Source organism: Capsicum annuum, unplaced genomic scaffold (genome assembly GCF_002878395.1).
Source record: "Capsicum annuum cultivar UCD-10X-F1 unplaced genomic scaffold, UCD10Xv1.1 ctg4692, whole genome shotgun sequence".
Classification (NCBI taxonomy): Eukaryota; Viridiplantae; Streptophyta; class Magnoliopsida; order Solanales; family Solanaceae; genus Capsicum; species Capsicum annuum.
This window is the reverse complement of record NW_025854529.1, coordinates 15,914-36,843: the sequence shown is the minus strand read 5'-3', so window position 1 is coordinate 36,843 and position 20,930 is coordinate 15,914.

The following is a 20,930-nucleotide window of genomic DNA, read 5'->3' as shown; positions in this document are numbered from 1 at the left end:
GCCACAAATGGGGTCATATAAGAAAGAGTGGACCCCAGATTAAAAAAATAATACACATCACGAGAAAAGAGTTATAACGTACCCATCACGGTATCAGGTGATACCTCAAACTTCTATCGAGATGCAAGAGCATATAACCTATGCTGGCTTGTGTCGCTACTAAAAGCAGGAACAGAGATAGAAGCAGCACCTCTAGGTGCAAAAGCAGAAGATAAAGTGCCTGGAGCCTTAACCTCTCCCGAACCACCCTTACCAACCAGATAATTTTGGAGCATATGGCCTGGCCGGCCATATTAAAATACCTATCCTTTCTTTTATTGCAAAATCCTGATAAAGACGACAAAAGAACTAGAAATAAGAAAATAAAAAAGCTGATTGAGCCCCATCACCTAAGATTGGGTACTCTATGCCCAGAAATTATTGCCACCCTACTGACGCCTGTCACCAAACTGGTTCAGGTAGGGAGCACTAGTTGTAGAGAAGGAACAAAAACTCCCTTACTTCTTATTTTGCCATTTATTGGCATCTCGAACATCCTACTGTTAAGCACAACCCTTCTAAGAAAACTAGTTCATCTTACCCGACCTTTCCCCAAACTCTGCTTGTTTTCTCTTTTCCTCATATACCTACTGCATATGAACATCTAACCTCAAAATATCCATATCCTTAATCAGCAAAGCAGACTTTCTTTAAAGGATCAAATCCCAAGACATTCCAAAAGTTAATTTTCTCATCCTAGCCCTTATGTCTGACACTAACTCTGGAGTATACCTGGACAGCTAATGAAATTTCAAGGCATTTTCCTTGACAGACATTTTCCCGTGCTTAAGATACCCAAAGTCCTCCATCTTCGCTTCTCTTAGATACTGAGGAATGAAGTGTCCAAGAAGGTATTAGAAAAGACCTCCCACAAAGAAAACTCATCCATATCACCCATATACCTATGACACACCTTGTACCACTAGTACACAATATTTTTGAGCTAATAAGCTACAAAATTCACCCCTTCTATATTTATTGTTTGGATCACTCCAAATATATTCTCTATCTTATCCAAGAAGCCTTGAGGATCCTACTCTACCTTCACACCAGTTAAAGTAGAAGGATTAATCTTCATGAATTTGTCAAACTTTGTGGCCTCCACTGATAGAACACCAAATGTATCCTGCTCTGCCTGAGCAACAACTAACTAAAAAATAGTATGAATCAATTGACAAATTTCTACATTTGTCACCTCATCTTGAGCTGGACTAGTAGAAATCGGTGAAACTCTAAACCAATCGGGGATAGGATCCCTAGACCGAGTATGAACTCCAGATGTAGGGTGTAATATATCAACATCATCCCTTGATAGGACAAAAGAATTTTCTTTTGTTCCAAATCAATGAGGCATGACCTGAAAAATGAACAAATAAGGATTAGAGAGAATTCCAGGACTTAGACTCTAAGCTTGAAAGTAGAATACCAAGAAAGTGAAATATTACTAAATGCCTTATAGTCTCTTTCTTGTGAGTATGGCACGCTACACACCCTAAGAGATACTCTACTAGACACGGCTTTGTGGACTCCTCAATTGACCATAAACCTAAAGATCTGATACCAACTTGACATGAACCAACTCGGGACCTTGTCGTAATGGGTATCCTATGTCCGACCAGGATCGAAGACCACCCCCGTTACCCAACCCCACCTCTTACCCACCTGCCCTGAATTGGCTAAACTCTAAATATTTAACAAGATAGAGTAACTATCAATTCCAGACTCTCAGTTAGATCTATAACTGAGATCGACCCAATCGAGTCCAACCGTCCGAACCCATCCAATGACCAAACTAAACCATAAGCTAATAACCAAATAATATCTAAACCAAGTTCTATAACATAACATAAAAGGATGGAACAGTGAGAAATTTCGTCCAATGGTATCATCCCCAAAACCAATGCCGATGCTAATAATGATACCAATACCGATCCCGCCAATACCAATCCATAGTTGTTCCAAAAAAGCATCTAACCAATATTTAGTTGGAACATACCCCCAACCATAGCCAAAACCAATATCCATAAATAAACCAAAGTGTATGAAAATATACATGAAATAAAGCCTTCGAAAAGATGGGATCTCACTACATTGATCCAATTACTGATCAAGAATATCTGATAACTAAGCATAAGGAGCAGAACGATTATTTCCTACATCACATGGGGATACAACCACTCGATGATGGGTTAGTGGGTGAACGCTTGGATGAACTCGAGATAAGGATAAATAATTTTATCCAGTAAAAGAAAGTAAACCAACCATATGCATACAAACCATATGTATATATATAACCATACCGAAAAAGAAAATAAGGTTTAGCATGCATTAAAACAATTAACTTGGGTATGTGAAGCTTATATATCCTTAACCACCTACGTGCTATATGGGTCCAGTGCAACCCCCTGAATAAACCTTGATACGTGTAGCCGCACGAACCAAAGATACCATAAGAGTAGGGGATTCCCAAGTACCCTTCGCTCTCCATGATACATATGTACAGTGTACTTAGAGGATTCTCGTGTACCTCATGAGAATCATATATGGTCACCATAACCAACCCCTCATGCCGGTAAATATGAGTTTCTAGTGTTCTTTTATTGGACTCACACCTTCATGGTTAGCTATCACACCCCGCCATTCTTCCCCAATTAAAATAATTTTCCATCTAATCAATTCATTATTAACCAAGGCTATGGTTAGTGGTATCATCATATCGACTATAACTTGCAAGCATTGTCCTTAGCCAAAGCTTAATTGATCAAGGGAGTCCTATGTACCCATAGATCACATTACTAAGTTAACTTGGGGGAGTCCCATGTACCCCATAATTATTCCATTAATATGATTACCTGGGGGATTCCATTGTACCCCATAGGTGTGTTTATTTAACGAAACCATTCTATTTAACCATTCCAGACCACTTAAACCATTTAGGGTTCCATTACAAAACTATACCATGCAATAGTTTTAATTAAAAGTACAACAATATTGTAAAAACATTCTCATAGGAATTTTATCAAACATTTTGGGGGCACAGTATTTTCCAAACCAATTCCAATTACCAATTAACCCTTCCCATGCAACCAAATAACCAAAACTCTATTAAAACATTATACATATATTATTTAAACCTGGGAAACCCATTACCAAGAAATTATAACCTTAACCTCCATTAGATATTTGAAAAAAAAAACATACAATAATCATACCATGAAAAAATTGTATAGAACCTTGCCTTTAGTTAGAACTAATAGGTTGGAAAGAGAACATGCCTTATACGAGGAAGATTATAAAGAGAAATCACTAACATAAGCCCCAAATTAATCCTCTAGATCAAATCCTAGCCTTCTTTTACCCAAAGTATTAGAGAGAATTATATGAGTGTTTAAGAGAAGTTTCTAAGTGATAAATGCTAGAATAATAGGTTAAATAGCCTCCTACATAGTTTATAAGTCGTGGGGCCTTAATAGGTTAAGTGTGGAATTATCCAAATTACCATTACTTAAACGTTATAAAAGTCCCATCATAGGGTATGACTGACCCATACTAGTCATACCCTATGATATGAGTGGTTCCTACCACTCGTACTCTAGGATTCCTAGTTGGACCTAACACTGTTCAACATACGATTTCCCCAAAACTAAGTCGTACCCTAGTATACGACTGTACCCTTGATCTGCATCCCTAGAAGAATAGAAGGGTATTGAACACTGTCCACCATACAAGTCCCTGGTATGACTCGTACCCTAGATTATGACTCATGGTAGGCCACTCGTACTCAGATCCAAGTTAAGTTACCAATTCTAAAGTTAAGTGAAGATAAAACTGTCATGACCTAAACCAAGGCCCTGACTGTGACGAGCATTCTAAACCATGAAGGCCTGGACACCCTTCTACCTTGTAATCATATACACCATTCATACACAAATAAGAGAATGTAGAAAATATAGCGGAATGGAATCATGTTCATAAATCTGATATAAATTTAGCAACAAAAAATAAAATCCAAAACTAACTAACAACATCTACAAACCATCTGCAAAACCTCTACTACATGATTACTAACACAATTTGAAAAAAACTGGGACAAGGCCCCCAGTAGACCAAAACCATAACTAATAATAATTATCAAAAAATAAACAAGCCTTCCTAAATATAGAAGGATCATCAACTGGACACTGTAACTCTGTCTGATGAAATCTACTACTTATTTGGAGCCCTAGACTGAGCCTCAAAAACTGAGAGGTAGGGTGGAAGTAGGGGTCAATACAGATGTACTGGTACGTGAAAAAATCTAAAATAAATCTTGAATATAAATAAAATAATTGAGAGCTAGTGATAAACATCATGAAAGATAAGATTTCAAAATGCACGAGCATTCTTGGAAACATAAAACATTTCTGACAATGCAGTTTCCAATCTTTGTATTACTTTTGAGTTAGGTAGCACTCTCCTACAATTTTGATATTCCAGAGACAGTATGGAATCTGCTATTAACTCGACAGGAAAGCCCCCAACCCAAGTGTGATGCAAGGGTTGGAGTGTCTGAGTCTGATATACACAACGCACTAGGCCAGCATATAATAATATACCCGGATCGACAAATCACAGTTTTTGGGCAACTAGTTATCTGAACTCATAACTTCTTTAGGGAACCACCTAAGCTCTCTTTATGTCTAAATTTATCTTGTTTTGAATCATGCATTTTTCTAGTTTCAACATATGAAAATCTAATTTCAAACACGTATTCTACTCTATTCTGAATTACTATGGTTTTAGCTAAGTTGGTGTCATCACACCAAGACTTTCAAGTCCTATTTTCTGAGCCATAATGTGTCATGCATGATTCTTTTATGAAACTCAATTCAGACCACCCAACGTGCAAATAGTTTAAGAGATTTCATGTTCTGAAGCATAAGTCATAACTATTCTAGAATTCCTCAAACATATGGTGGTCATGTGCTTTTGGAAAAATCATGCACTCTTTCATTATATGAATATTTTCACATTTACCAACATAAACTATCCTCTCTCTTTTGAAATCAAAATCATAATCTAAACATAACGTTATTCACAACCTTTCATATCAAGCCTTTCGAAAAACATTCAGAACAATCCATAGCATATCATAAGTAAAGGAAAAATCATAACCAGAGAGGGATTTTACATGAATCATGCTCTCAATTCAATCATCAACCTTAAAACACATACATATATACATATATCACTTTAAATCAATTTAGGGGAATGCATAAAGGCCAAAACAATAACATTAATGCTTCTAAAAAATGAATATGTTCATAAATCTGAAACCCTTTTCCTAAAAACATGATTTCTATGCCCATGATATTTTAGGAAAATCCCGCGTACCTTAGATTATGAACCTTGAATGAACACTTGCTTTTGGGACTCTATTTGTACTTTTATGGATGATTCTTGAAGAGCTTAGTTTAGGGATTCTAATTCTTGAATCAATTTTGGAATTTAATCGTGAAATTTTGAGGGATCTTAAATCTTAGGTTGAGGCCCTAGGGTTTGGTTCTTGACAGAATTTAAGAGAAAGAAGTGTATTTTTTATGAAATGGAGGTTGTATTCAGTGTTTATGGAGTTATGGGGTGAAGGGAAAATACCAAAATACCCCTCCACAACCTTTTGAAAAATGCTGAATTAAACAGTTAATGACATTGAGTTGATGTCGTCACATATGTGATAAGCCGTCAGCTTTTGTCATCACAAAATATTAGAATTTATGACTTTCTGCCTAAAGGCTGAAGACATTTTCTGATAAGGCGTTAGATTTGTGATAAGCCATCAGAATTGTCATCACTCAGTTTCTAGGATGATATGTTTGAGTAAAATGGGCATAAATTTTTGCTCTGATATCAGATTTCTATAAAATTGTTGGCGTTCGAAAGATGACTTAAAGACCTTTCATTTGATATATAGTAGGCCACCCAATTCTCAATATACAAGGATTTATGGTATATTGAAGTTGGTCCAAGTTTTGACGCTCACTAAAACTTGAACGATAGGAAAGATTTTAACTAGTCCTTGAGTTAAGGGACCTCTTTGATCTCGACTCATGCCCAACTAGATTCACATACTACATAAATGAGTAACACACTAAGTTTACATTAGGTTTATGGCTTTTGGAACATCTACGCATAGGAAAGATTGTTTACATTCTAGCCCATATTACGGGTTATTACATTATCCCCCATTGGGATCATTCATCCCCGAATGAAGACTCGGGACATACCAAGCATGATTTCAAGAGCTAAATGAAAGAAAAAGGAGTAGTATAGGGTCTTTACCTTCTAAATCATCTTCCATGTCCTCAAAAAGAGTTGGATACCTCACATGCATATCATCTTCTGATTCCCAAGTAGCCTTCTCTGCTTTTTGATTCCTCCTTATCACCTTAACCGAAGCTATCTCCTTACTCCTCAACTTCCTTACTTAACGATCTAAGATTATAGTAGGTTCCTCTTCATATGCTAAGGAGTCTGTCACTTTGATTTTCTCTGTAGGCAATACTAAGGAATGATCTCCTATACACTTCTTCAATATGGATACATGAAATATCGAATGAACAGAACCCAAACTTGCCGGCTATTCTAACTCATACGCAACTGCTCCTACCCTTCTTAAGATTTGATATGGTCTTATATAGAAAGGACTCAACTTACCTTTCTTCTCGAATCGCATGACTCCCTTCATAGGAGAAACTTTTAGAAATACCCAATCACCAACCTCGAATTCCAACTCTCTTCTTATAACATCGGTATAGGATTTCTGTCTACTTTGAGTTATCTTAAGTCGTTCTCTAATAAGTTTCACTTCTTCCATTGCCTGGTGAACAAGATCAGGCCCAAACAACTGAGTCTCGCATACTTCATACCACCCTATAGGCGACCTACATCTTGTTCCATACAGTGCTTCAAAAGGAGCCATTTTAATACTAGCGTGATAGCTATTATTATACACAAACTCTATTAGTCGTAAGTGATACACCCAACTACCCTTGAAATCAATTACACAGGCTCTCAATATATCTTCAAGGGTCTGAATGGCGTGCTCCGCTTTCCCTTCCGTCTGAGGGTGAAATGCAGTACTTAGTTTCACTTGCGTACCTCGGTCAGATATTATGGATACCAGCGCTCTATGCAAATGGACTATCTCCTCAATGTACAACTTGGCATAATCATCTCCAGTATAGTTAGTTCTAACAGGCAGAAAATGAGCAGACTTATTCAACTGGTCCACAATCACCCAAATGGAATCATATTGGTTTCAAGACCTCAGAAGTCCCATAATGAAATCTATATTAATCATCTCCCACTTTCATAGGGGTAAAGCTATTGCTTGGGAATTACCGTCGGGCCTCATATGCTCTACCTTAACTTGCTGACAGTTCAAACACTTGGCAACAAAGTTAGCCACATCACGCTTCATATTATTCCACCAATAAATAGTTTTCATATCATGATACATTTTTGTAGAGACTGGGTGAACCACGTACCTCGAGGTGTGATTTTTGTCAAGGATTCTCTTTCATAGACCATCAACATCGGACACAGACAATCTACCCTAATATCTCAAAATACCATCACCACCAATTTCAAAGGACATCACCTTTTGTTGACCTACATCTTTCTTGATCTTCATCAAGATGGGATCTTCAACCTACTTCTCTTTAAATTCAGGACAAATGGGTGATTTAGATACTTCATGAACAACCAATCCCCCATCTTCAAAATCCAAGATTCGCACCCCAAGATTTGTAAGTCTATAAATGTCCTTAACCATTTCTCTCTTCCCTTCCTCAACATGAGAAAGGCTGCCCATAGACAACCTGCTGAGGGCGTCGGCTACAATATTTGCCTTACTCAGATGATAGTGAAGGCTCATGTCATAATCCTTCAAAAGCTTTATCTAGCGCCTCTACCTGAGGTTTAATTCTTTCTATGAGAAAACATTCTGCAAACTTTTATGGTCAGTGAAAATATCAACATGCACCCCATAAAGATAATACCGCTAGATTGTAAGTGCAAACACCACAGCCGCTAACTCCAAATCATAGGTAAGGTAATTGAGCTCATGCACTTTCAACTGCCTATATGCATAAGCCACCACCTTACCATGCTTCATAAGGACACACCCAACTCCCACTCGGGATGCATCACAATATACAACAAAACCTTGTGTACCTTCTGGAAGAGTCAGTATAGGTGTAGTAGTTAATTTGTCTTTTAAATTCTCAAAACTATTCTCACATGAGTCAGACCATACAAATTTCACCTTTTTTTGAGTCAACTTAGTAAATGGAGTAGCTATGGAAGAAAAACTCTCTACGAATCTTCTGTAATACCTTGTCAAACCCAAGAAACTCTAAATAACGGTTGGAGTCGTGGGTCTAGCCCATTTTCTCACTGCCTCAATCTTTTAGGGATCCATATTAATTCCCTCACTACACATAATATGACCCAAGAAAGCAATTGCATTCAGCCAGAATTCACACTTAGAAAACTTTGCATACACCTTATGATATTTGAGAGTCTGAAGGATGATTCAGAGGTAATTGCAATAATCCTCCTCACTTTTAGAATAGACCAAGATGTCATCAATAAAAACTATGAAAAACAGGTCTAGAAATTGCTGAAAAACCCTATTCATTAGGTCCATAAAAGCTGCAGGGGCGTTAGTCAGTCCGATGGACATGACTAAGAATTTGTAATGACCGTATATGGTTTAGAAAGCTTTTTTAGGAATGTCTGACTCTATAACTTTCAACTGATGGTATCCCAAACGAAGGTCTATCTTTGGAAAACATTTAGCGCCCTGAAGCTGGTCAAAAAGGTCATCGATTCTAGGAAGAGGATATTTATTTTTAACAGTGACCTTATTTAGCTGGCAGTAATCAATGCACATATGAAGGGAACCATCTTTCTTTTGCATGAAAAGCACAAGTGCACCCCATGGAGAAACACTAGAATAGATAAAACCTTTATCCAACAGATCTGCTAGCTGTTCTCTCAACTTTTTTAGCTCTACAGAAGCCATTCTATATGGAGGAATAGAAATAGGATGGATGTCTAGCAACAAATCAATACAAAATCTATCTCCCTATCAGGTGGTATTCCTGGGAGATCATCTAGAAAAATATTAGAAAATTCATTTACTATAAGGACATACTCAAGAGGAAGGCTTTTGGCATTAGAATCTTTAATCCGAATAATATGATACAGATAACCTTTAGAGATAAGTTTACGGGCTCTGAGGTAAAATATAAAGTTCCCTCTAGGTTCTAAAGAATGACCCTCCCAATCTATAACTGGTTTATTTGGGAAAGAGAAAGTGACCCCATGGGTCCTACATTTTAACATGGCATAACATGAATGGAGCCAATCCATCCCAGAGATAGCATCAAAGTCAACCATATCAAGCTCTATGAGGTTAGCTAAGGTATTTTAGCTACAAATAGATATAACACAATTTCTGTACACATTCTTAGCCACAACGAAATCCCCCATAGGGGTGGAAATAGAAAAAGTCTCAAAAATTACAACAGGCTAAAACCCAAAACCAATAGCCATATACGAGGTTACATAGGATAAGGTAGACCCGGGATCAAAAAATACATATAAAACACGAGAAAATATTTGCAATGTACCAGTCACTACACTTGGTATGGCCTCTGCCTCCTGGCAGTGTGTCAAGGTGTACAACTAGTTGTAACCACTCTTGGCAGATGAAATAGAGCATTTTTTAAGGCGGTGGTGGTGCAGAAGAGTTTGCCTGGGACTTAGCACCCCCAACACTCCTTCTAGATAAGGGCAATCCCTCTTAAAATGACCCATCTGACCACAATAATAACACATAAATGCACCTAGATGACACCTTCCCGGATGAGACTTATCACAAGTCTCACACCATGGAAAAGTATGATGCTACTACACCACACTGCCCTATGATTGGGTATCCTGTGCCCTGGATCCATGATTAGTCTAAAAACTCTGGGATGATCTATCCAATTGGGGTCTGGGAATGGGCGCGCTAGCTGCAGACTGTGCCTTGCCCTAAAACTTATTCTTTTGCTATTTTTTACCCCAGTTACTGGCCTGTTGATAACTGTGAATCTAGTGTGTTATCTTGGCTCTCTTTGCTTGCCTGTCCTTCTCCCTGGACTAAGCAATTTTATTTTTCTTTTCCTCAACTTGCTTCATGGAGATGGATAGCCTAGCAGAGTCCATATCCTTGTTCAACATTACTCCCTGACATTCAACCACTAGATTATTCGAAAGGCCGAATACAAATTTCCTCATCCAAGCTCTCATATTACATGTCATCTCCGGTGCATAATCATCCAGTTGGTTGAACTTTAGAGTGTACTCCTGGACACTAATTTTTCCTTATTTGAGATTCACGAACTCCTTGCTTTGGACTCCCTTAATTCTAAAAGGAAGAACCAGTCAAGAAAAGCTTTCACGAACTCAGTGCAAACTGTAGGCTCAACACTCTCACCCTTTTCATCCTACCACTCATTATGCCATTGGATTGCCACATCTTTAAGCTGGTATGCTTCTAACTCAACCCCGTCCACCTGATCCACATGCATAACTCTAAAAATTTTCTCCATTTCGTCTACAAACTCCTATGGGTCCTCTTCTACCTTAGTACCAGAAAATTTAGGTGGGTTCATTTTCATAAACTAGCCCACCCTAGTATCCTCAGAAGTAACAGATACAGACCTAGTATCCTCTGACCTCTAAATTTATGAGGCTACCAGCTGTGCAAGCATGTGGATGAATTGTCTAAATTCTATATTCGATAAGTCCCTCTGAGAAGACTGGAGACAATTAACATTTATTCTTGCAGCTCGAGGAGGACTAGTAGGGTCTGGAGGTACTCCCAGAGTAGGGATAGGTTCTGAGGTGTGCGCTCTATATGGGTCCGTATCCCATAGGTGGGGTAGACTTCATCATTTTGAGTATCCTGATTGTTAGAGCGACGAAAAGCATGACAGTTTTCATTGAAATACAATAGATCAATGATTAGGGAACATTTCAAACTCTAAAGCACGAACTAAATCACAAAGAGGGGAAACATTCCTAAATGCCTTGTAATCTCCCGCTTATAGGTGTGGCACTCTACACACTTATAAACAATACTCTACCCGATGTAGTTATGCAGACAGCTTGGGACCATAGACCGTGCTCTGATACCAATTTTATCATGACTCAAACTGAGGCCCTGGATGTGATGATCATCCCAAACCATGAAGGCCCAGACACCCTTCTAACTTGTAATCATATACACCATTCATACAAAAATAAAGAAATGCGGAAAATATAGTGGAACGGAATCATGGTCATAAATTTGATATAAATTTAGCAGCTGAAAATGAAATCTAAAACTAGCTAACAACATCTGCAAACAATCTACGAAACCTCAACTTCATGATTACTAACACAATCTGAAAAGTACTAGGAAAAGGACCCCAGTGGACCAAAACCATAACTAATAATAATTGTCTAAAAATAAAAAATCCTTCCAAAATATAGAACACTCACCAACTGGACACTGCAACTCTGTCTGATAAAATCTATGCTTATCTGAACCCTAAAACTGAGCCTCAGAACCTGAGAGGTAGGGGGAAGGAGGGGTCAATACATATGTACTGGTACGCGAAGAAATCCAAGATAAAGCTTGTATATAAATAAAATAATTGAGAGCTAGTCATAAACATCATGAAAGATAAGAATTCAAAATACACGGGCATTCTTGAAAACATAAAACATTTCTACCAATGCAGTTTCCAATCTTTGTATTACTTCTGAGTTAGGTGGCACTCCCATACAATTCTGATACTCCATGAGCTATATGGAATCCTCCATTTACTCGGTGGGGAAGCCCCAAACCCAAGTAAGCCGCAAAGTTTGGAGTGTCTGAGTTTGATACGCCACAAGGCACTAGGACAGTGTATAATAATATACCCGAATCGACAAATCATGATTTTTGGGTAATGAGTTATCTAAACTCATGCCTTCTTTGGGGAACCACTTAAGCTCTCTTTATGCCTAATTTTATCCTGTTCTGAATCATGCATTTTTTTAGGTTCAACATATGAAAATTTAATTTCAAACATGTGTTCTATTCTATTCTTAATTACTATGGCTTTAACTAAGTTGGTGTCATCACACCAAGACTAGAAAGTCCTATTTTCTGAGCCATAATGTATCATGCATGATTCTTTCATGAAAACTCAATTCAAACCACCCAGCGTGCAAATAGTTTCTGAGATTTCATGTTTTGAAACATAAGTCAAAACTATACAAGAATTCCTTAAACATATGGTGGTCATGTGCTTTTGGCAAAATTATGCACTCTTTCATTATATGAATATTTTATCATTTACCAACATAAACTACACTCTCTCTTTTGAAATCAAAATCATAATCAGAACATAACGTTATTCAAGACCTTTCATATCAATCCTTTTGAAACACATTCGGAACAATCTATATCATGTCATAAGTAATGGAAAAATCTTAACTAGAGAGGGATTTTACATGAATCATACTCTCAATTCAAGCATCAACCTTAAAACACATACATATATACATATATCACTTTAAATCAATTTGAGGGAAGGCCTAAAGGCCAAAACAATATCATCAATTCTTCTAAAACATGAATATGTTCATAAATCTGAAACCCTTTTCCTAAAAACTTGATTTCTATGCCCATGTGATTTTAGGAAAACCCCGCGTACCTTGGATTATGAACTTTGGATGAACACTTGCTTTTGGGACTCTATTTGTACTTTTGATGGATGATTCTAGAATATCTTAGTTTGGGGATTCTAGTTCTTGAATCAATTTTGGAATTTAATGGTGAAATTTGGAGGGATCTTGAATCTTGGGTTGAGGCCCTAGGGTTTGGTTCTTGAGAGGATTTAAGAGAAAGGAGTGCATTTTTGGTGAAATGGAGGTTGAATTCAGTATTTATGGAGTTATGGGGTGAAGGGAAAATACTAAAAATACCCCTCCGAAACCTTTTAAAAAATACTAAATTGAACAACTGACGACATTGGGCTGATGTCGTCACATATGTGATAAGCCGTTAGCTCTTGTCATCATAAAATGTTGGAATTTATAACTTTCTACCTAATTCTAATGACATTTTCTAATAAGGCGTCAGATTTGTGATAAGCCATCAAAATTGTCATCACTCAGTTTCCAGGCTGATATGTTGGAGTAAAATGGGCATATCGTTTTACTCCGATATCGAATTTTGATCAAATTGGTAGTGTTGGAAAGAGGACTCAAATACCATTTATTTGATATATAGTAGGACATTTCTCCATATACAAGGAGTTATGGTCGATTGAAGTTGATCCAAGTTTTAACGCTTACTAAAACTCAAACAGTGGGAAAGCTTTCAACTAGTCCTTGAGTTAAGGGACGTCTATGATATCGACTTATGCTCAAATAGATTCACATAATACATAAATGAGTAACAACTAAATTTACATTAGGTTTATGGCTTTTGGAACATCTACGCATAGGAAAGACGATTTATATTCTAACCCATATTGCGGGTCATTATAAAACCTAAGCCAAACGACCTGTATCTATCCATACAACTCATACCATCCCGAGTCATATCTATTCTAGTAACTAACTCCATCCCACTAACCAACACTGGTCAGCATATGACTTTCCCATATGAATCGTATTCCAACATACGACAGGTAACCCTTAGTCGTATGTTATACATAGACCTGAAATCTAATAAATTTTTTATGGTTCAGAAACACAGAGTGTTTCAAAATAACTATGGGGTATTTTTTTTCAAGATTATTTATTTTTTTATATGCCCATGTTGGGGCTTATTTTTGTTGTTGTTGACTTGTGATATCTAGTATTATGTGTTTCCTATGTGGGGTATTATTTTACATCATTGAACATATTTGTGCTTTGAAATGCCTTTAATTCTAGATATGATGCCCATGTGGGGGATTATTTTGCAGATATAGGCCTTATTTTAGTTTTGGTTTCTTTGATCATGATAAAATAAACAAGTTAGGTATTTATACAATTTTAATGATGTCTTGTTGGCATATTTTTTTTGATGGTACATAATTGGACTGAAACACAGCAAATTTTGGCTCTTGAAAATTTCTTGAGCTTTTGGCTCACTTCCTTGATTACGACTCACCTTATTGGGTACGACTTAGGGGTAGGAGTCATAAGGACTCATGACGATTCATAACCAAATTATGTAAGATGGTAGCAAGATTCTGATCTAAGTACTTATCTGTCATAATGAGTCATAAGAACTAGTTATGAATCATGGGATTAAATCTTAAAATGTCCTGTGTTTAGCCCATTTGGGTTCTATGTTGAATACGAATGGACCCTATGATTCGTAGGATCTCTTTATGAGTGTGTTGGTCGAGTCATAAGGTCGACAGTGTGTAGGTTTCCTTGTCATTGTCTTGGTGATAACTCAAGATGACGAGTTGGAAGGGCTGGTTATGAGTCAATGGTTGACTCATAATCAAAGGTGACCTTTTTCCAGCTTTTTAGTTAAGGGAATTTTGAACATTTCCCCTCTTTCCCAAATTGAAAACACAGATCTTATAAGCTCTTTAGGGTTTTATTAGCACTCAAAGAAAAATTAGAGTAACTTTTCACACACTCTAAAAGGTTCTCTTTATTCTCTTTAGCAAGTCAAGCTAAGGTTTCTAAGAGGTTGACCAATTAGGGCTTTCAAGGTTTATTTCTCACCAAATTTCTTGGTGTTTAATGCGTGTTACTCTTTTCTCACTGTTAGTTTTTTAAAAGCATTTGATTTAAAGTATTGTTCTTGAGATATTTATGTTGGGTTTTAAACTATGGATTGAGGGTTTTTAATATAAATTGCTTAAGTATTTCTTCCATGTTATTTATGAAACTATTGTGCTTATATTGATGATTGGTAAATGCATTGGGGTGCATGGGGATGGTGGATTGAAATAGGGGTACAAAAGAATCTCCAAATTGATTGGTATGGTATGAAAATTGGTAATAACCTCAACCCACTTTGTAATAGATTTTGGTTTGTGCATTATCACTTGGCTTGGCTTGTTTCTTGAAACTAATGTGTGGTATAAATGGTTAAATGGTTAAGGATGATTATAAAAAAAATTTGTAAGGTACAAAGAAATCCCCAAAGTGTTGATTTATGAAAACCTAGTAGGGTACACGGAATCCCCCAAGTGATTTTAATAATAGAGTGTGCGGAGTACTTGGGAATCACTTAAGTGTTGGCTAATGACATTGCTTGAAAGCTATTATAGGTATGATGATACCATTTAATAATTCCTTAATAATTGACTCGTGTAATTGGTGGTTTTATTATGCGTTAAATGTTTTAATTGGATGATAATGGGGTTGTAATAATTATCTTTGAAGGTGTGAGTCTAAAAAGTTGACACTAGAAACTCATATTTATCGACATGGGGATTGGTCTTGATGACTATATACTTATGGGGTACAAGGAAATCCCCTAAGTATATACACATACATATGTATCATAGAGGGCCAAGGATAAAAGGGAATCCCTGACCACCTATGGTATCTCTAGTTTGTGCAGCTAATACGCCCTGAGGCCCGTCTAAGGGGTAACATTGGAAAGAGATAGCCTATGGGTGCATTATGGCAGTAACACTTCACAACCCAGGTTATGGATTTAAAGTGCATGCTAAGCCTTATTCCCTATTCAAAATAGTGTGTGTATATATATATATGCATATGGTTATATACATTGGTTTAACTTAGTTTTGGACTGATGTCATTACTTTATCTCTATCCCTGAGTTACATGCTAGCATTCACCTAGCTAACTATCTTCAGACATTGTATCGCTATGCGATGCAAGAATTAGCCATAATTCTACTCCTTCTGCACAGTGACTAGGTGATTTAGGGATAACTTTTGAATCAGACTAAAGTGGTGAACTTTCATACTTTGGAATACCTCATTTTATGTTATGGACTACATTATGTCTTTACTAGTCCTTTTTTTCTTAGTTTTGGTTATGGTCGAGGGCATATCTCGATTGGATATTCCTTGGTTTTAATTAGAGGCTTTGTTGGACTACTATTTATATGGCTGGTATTGGTTAGTTGGTTGGTTGTCGGTAGTTGGTTTTGGTTGTTGACTTATCATATTGTCCTTAAATTGATATTCTCTAATCTTTTTATGTTTTCAAAACTTATCCGGCATGGGGTGTAAGGTGGTTAATGGTTTGGGTATTTGAGGTAGTCTCTAGTCCTGGTTGGACTTGAGATACTCAACACAGCCAGGCCCTAGTCTGGGTCATGTCAAGATAGTATTAGAGCCAGGTTGGTTCATGGTCAATTAGGTATCCACAAATCTATGTCAAGTAGAATCTCTTTTATGGGTGTGTAGCACGCGACACTTATAAGGGAGAGGCTACAAGGCATTTAGGAATATTTCCCTTTCTTGTTGTTCTATTCTTGGGACATAGATTCTAAGGTTTGAACTTTCCCATAAATCTTCTTTTGTTATCCTTTCAGATCATTCCCTCTCGATGATAAAAGCTCATGGAAACTTATTTGTCCCACTCAAGGATGACATGGACAGCTCTCATCTAACTTATGGGGCACAGACCCGGTCAATGGTCACTGCTTCTAATTTTCCCCATGGAGTTTCACTGGGCTCCACTAAGCCTACTCTGAAAGGGGATACTCATTCTTAGTCACCTTAAGGAGATGTTACCAATACCATGTTTTGATATTCTATTCATATGTTCACCAAGAAAATGGCCTCTCTGTTATGCCAGTCTGGTCCTATTATTGTGAGAAAAAATAAGCCAAGTAAGAGAAATAAGCAGAATAAGAAGTGCCAATACTTAGATCGAGGAAGAGCTCAAAGACATAGTGGTAGACATGGTGGACAATGTTCTTAGCAAGGGAATCCAAGGAGTTCCCATGTGGTTGTTAGTGTCCCTTATCCTCAATCTTTTGATGAATATCATTTTTGGGCTGGTGGAGCTCGGTTAGACCCACCCTGTCCTCCCTATCGATTTTATGGTTGGTTGCACTGCGACTATTGTTATAAAGAAAGGAATTAGTATTTTAGTTATGGTTAGTTGGGTCACATGCAGCAGGAGTGTCCCACGTGGATTTCCACTGGGGAAAATAGGATTACAGTTGCCACTTCTCTAGCTGCTACACCGAGGGGTGTTTCTTCTAGCTTCGGCACTTATTGGGATTGCCTCTATGCCCTCACCATACTTTAAGAGTCTGAGGTATCACTTTATGTCAATACTGGTATATTGAAACTCTTTTCCAATGATATGTACTATTTACTTAATCTGGGGTCCACCCTTTCTTATGTGACCCCATTTATGGCAGTGCATTTTAGTTTTGATCCCGAGTGTGTTTCAGATCCGTTTTCTATTTCTACCCTGATGGATGACTATATGATTGCTAAAAAAATGTATAAGGGTTGTCTGGTATTTGTTAGTGGTAGTGAAACTTTTGTGGATTTAATTAAATTGGATATGGTTAATCTTGATGTCATCTTGGGGATGGATTGGTTACATTCGTACTATGCCATTTTAGATTGCTAAACTCATAAGGTCCTATTTTAAATTACTTAAGGAGACAATTTTAAAATTGAGGAGGAAGTTCCCTAGTGACTAATGGAGGTCCATATCGTATCTTAGAGCCTGGAAATTGATTTCCAAGGGATGTCTTACCATTTGATCCGAGCTAAAGATTCTAACTTGGAAGGTCCTTCATTATCTTCCATTCTTGTGGTTAATGAATTTCCTGTGGTCTTCTCTGGTGACCTTCCTGGTAACCCTCTCAGTAGGGAAATGGATTTTGCGATTGATCTTCTTTCAAACACTCGTCCTATCCCTAATTCTCCCTCTTTATAGAGTGACTTTAGTTAAGTTGAAGGATCTTAAGGAATATTGAAGGATCTTTTTTATAAGGTTTTCTCTACTTTATTATTTCTCTGAGGAGTGCTCTTGCATTTTTTATGCTTAAGAAAGATGGGCTTTTTCATAGTGATATAGTCTATTGGCAGTGGGACAAGGGGTTTAAGGTAACCTTTTTCAAGATCCTTTTGAATGGTTCTCAAAAATCCGAGCTTCCAAGTATTGAAGATCTATACATTCATGTCTCACATTATGCCTAGTTCCAAGAAATAGTAGTTTCAGTGGAAATCCTTTCCTTGTTCCCTGAATATGAATCTCGGCTCTACATTATATTACCCATGATATACGCAGTCGTGTTTCTCCTGATGCCCAGTCTGAAGGACTCATGCTATGGTGTGTTTATGTTGGAACGATCCTCCATTTATAACCTAGGTGGTTGCTATAAAGTAACTTATGCCTATTGTACTGTTTCTTATTTTTTGGGTCTCACCTTAAGTAGCACGAGTAGTTGAAATGTAACCCCATACCACAATCTTTAATGCTCATACTTTAGTTCCTCTATGACCCTTCTTATGTAAGGGTGGTAGTGTCTGTAGAAGCATAGTAATGCTTTGTACAATGGAAAAAATATCCTTGGTTGTGAAATTTTGGGGTGACTACTAGAGCTAAGGTTATAAGATTATATGGAAGAATGAGATGAATTTTGTCCTATAAAATAGTTAAGGAGCGGAGGTGCGGTGAAAACTTTTGTGATAGTGATTGACGTTTCTAGCTTTTAGGTGAAAGATCCATAAAGCAGGGGTAGAAAGGGAAACTTGAATGTTGGGGTCGATAGAAACTTAAACAATTGTGTTATGTGGTTAGTACTCCTTGGCTATGACCTGAGGTTACTTGATTATTGTGAGAATATCGAGTAGTACTACTGGAGAGGTGTAGAGTATAGGGTCCCATGGCTTACACTAACATTTTTAACTCTGAGTCAGGCCTTAACCTAGGAGGGAGATGCAGAAAATGCTTAGTTCTCATAGTTATTATTTTGAGGGGGAGTTAGAAGGTTGAAATGGATGAGTGTTATATTCCTAGTTGAAATCTGAGTGGAGAGTATGTTCATAATTTTGGGTTACTAGATGTATTATTTGGAGGTAGGAGCTATATGGGAAGCTAGAGAGGACAGAAATATTTGTTCTTGCTCCTCATTCTAGAAAAATCGTGCTTAAAGTATGTATTGTTCTTAACATTCTTGTTTCCTATCTTTGTTAAAGGGAAGTGTGGTTGTGTATTTATGTTAAATCTTTCTAATGAGTGCCTGGACCCATTATTCGAGAATGAATGATCCAAGTGGGGAAGAATTGAAACACCTTGGATTTTGGACCTTAAAAATTTCTTGAGATTTGAGCTTACTTCCTTGATTATGACTCACCCTACGAGTCATAGCGTGTCTTGATGGGTTAGGTAACCCTAATTATAAGGTATCTAGAGAATGGTATTGGAGTTACTATCTTGGGTATAACCTGGGGGTACGAGTCGTAAGGACTCATGACGAGTCGTTAGGACGAGTCGTAACCAAATAATGTAAGTTGGTGGCATGATTCTGATCTGAGTACGAGTGGCTCAAATAAGTCTTAAGTACTTGTTACAAGTTATGGGATGAAACACAAGATGTCTAGTGTTTAATCTATTTGAGTTCTATGTTGATTACGACTGGACCCTATGGGTCGTAGGGTCTTATTATCAGTGGGTTGGTCGAGTCGTAAGGTCAACAGTGTATGGAGGTCCTAATAACTGTCTTGGTTACTACTCGAGGTGATAAGTCGTAAGGAAAGGTCATGGGTTAATGGTTGACTCATAATCAAAGGTGACCCTTTTCCACCTTTTAAGTTAAGGGCATTTTGGACATTTTTTCTCTTACCCAAATTAAAAACCCATTTCTTATAAGCCCTTTAGGGTTTAATTAGCACTCAAAAACACATCAGAGTAACTTCTCAAACACTCTAAAAGGTTCTCTCTATTTCCTTAAACAAGTCTAGCTAGGGTTTCCAAGAGGCTGATCAATTAGCCTTTAGAGGGTGATTTCTCTCCAAATTTCTTAGTATTTAACGCATGTTACTCTTCCCTCATTGTCAATTTTCTAAAATCATGTGATCTAAAGTATTGTTCATGAGATATTGATACTGGTTTTTGAACTATGGGTTGAGGCTTTTTAATATAAATTGTTTAAGTTTTTCTTCCAAGTTATTTATGAAACTATTGTGCTTAAATTAATGGTTTGTAAATGCATTGGGGTGCATGGGGATGGTGGTTGGAAATAGGGGTAAAAATGAATCCCCAAGCTGATTGGTATGGTATGGAAATTGGCAATAACCTCCACCCATTTGCATAATTGATTTTGGTTTGTACATTATTACTTCGCTTGGCTTGTTTCTTGAAACTAATGCATGATATAAATGGTTAAGGATAGTTTAAGAAAAACTTGTAAGGTATATTGGAATCCCCTAAGTGTTGGTTTATGAAAACCTTTTGGGGTACACGAGAATCCCCCAAGCAATTTTAATAATTGAGTCTACGAGATACTTTGGAATCCTTTAAGTATTGGCTAATGACGTTGCTTGCAAGTCATAGTCGGTATGACAATATCACTTAATAATGCCTTAATAATTGAATCTTGTATTTGGTGGTTTGGTTATGTTAAATGTCTTAATTGGACAATAATGGGGTTGTGATAGCTAGTCGTGAAGGGGTTACTTCGAAAGGTCGACACTGGAAACTCATGTTTGCCGACATGAGGATTGGTCTTGATGACCATGTTCTTGTGGGGTACAAGGGAATCCCCAAAGTATATATATGTACATATGTATCATAGAGGGTGAAGGGTACAAAGGAATCCCCGACCACCTATGGTATCTCCAATTCATGCGGCTAACACTCAT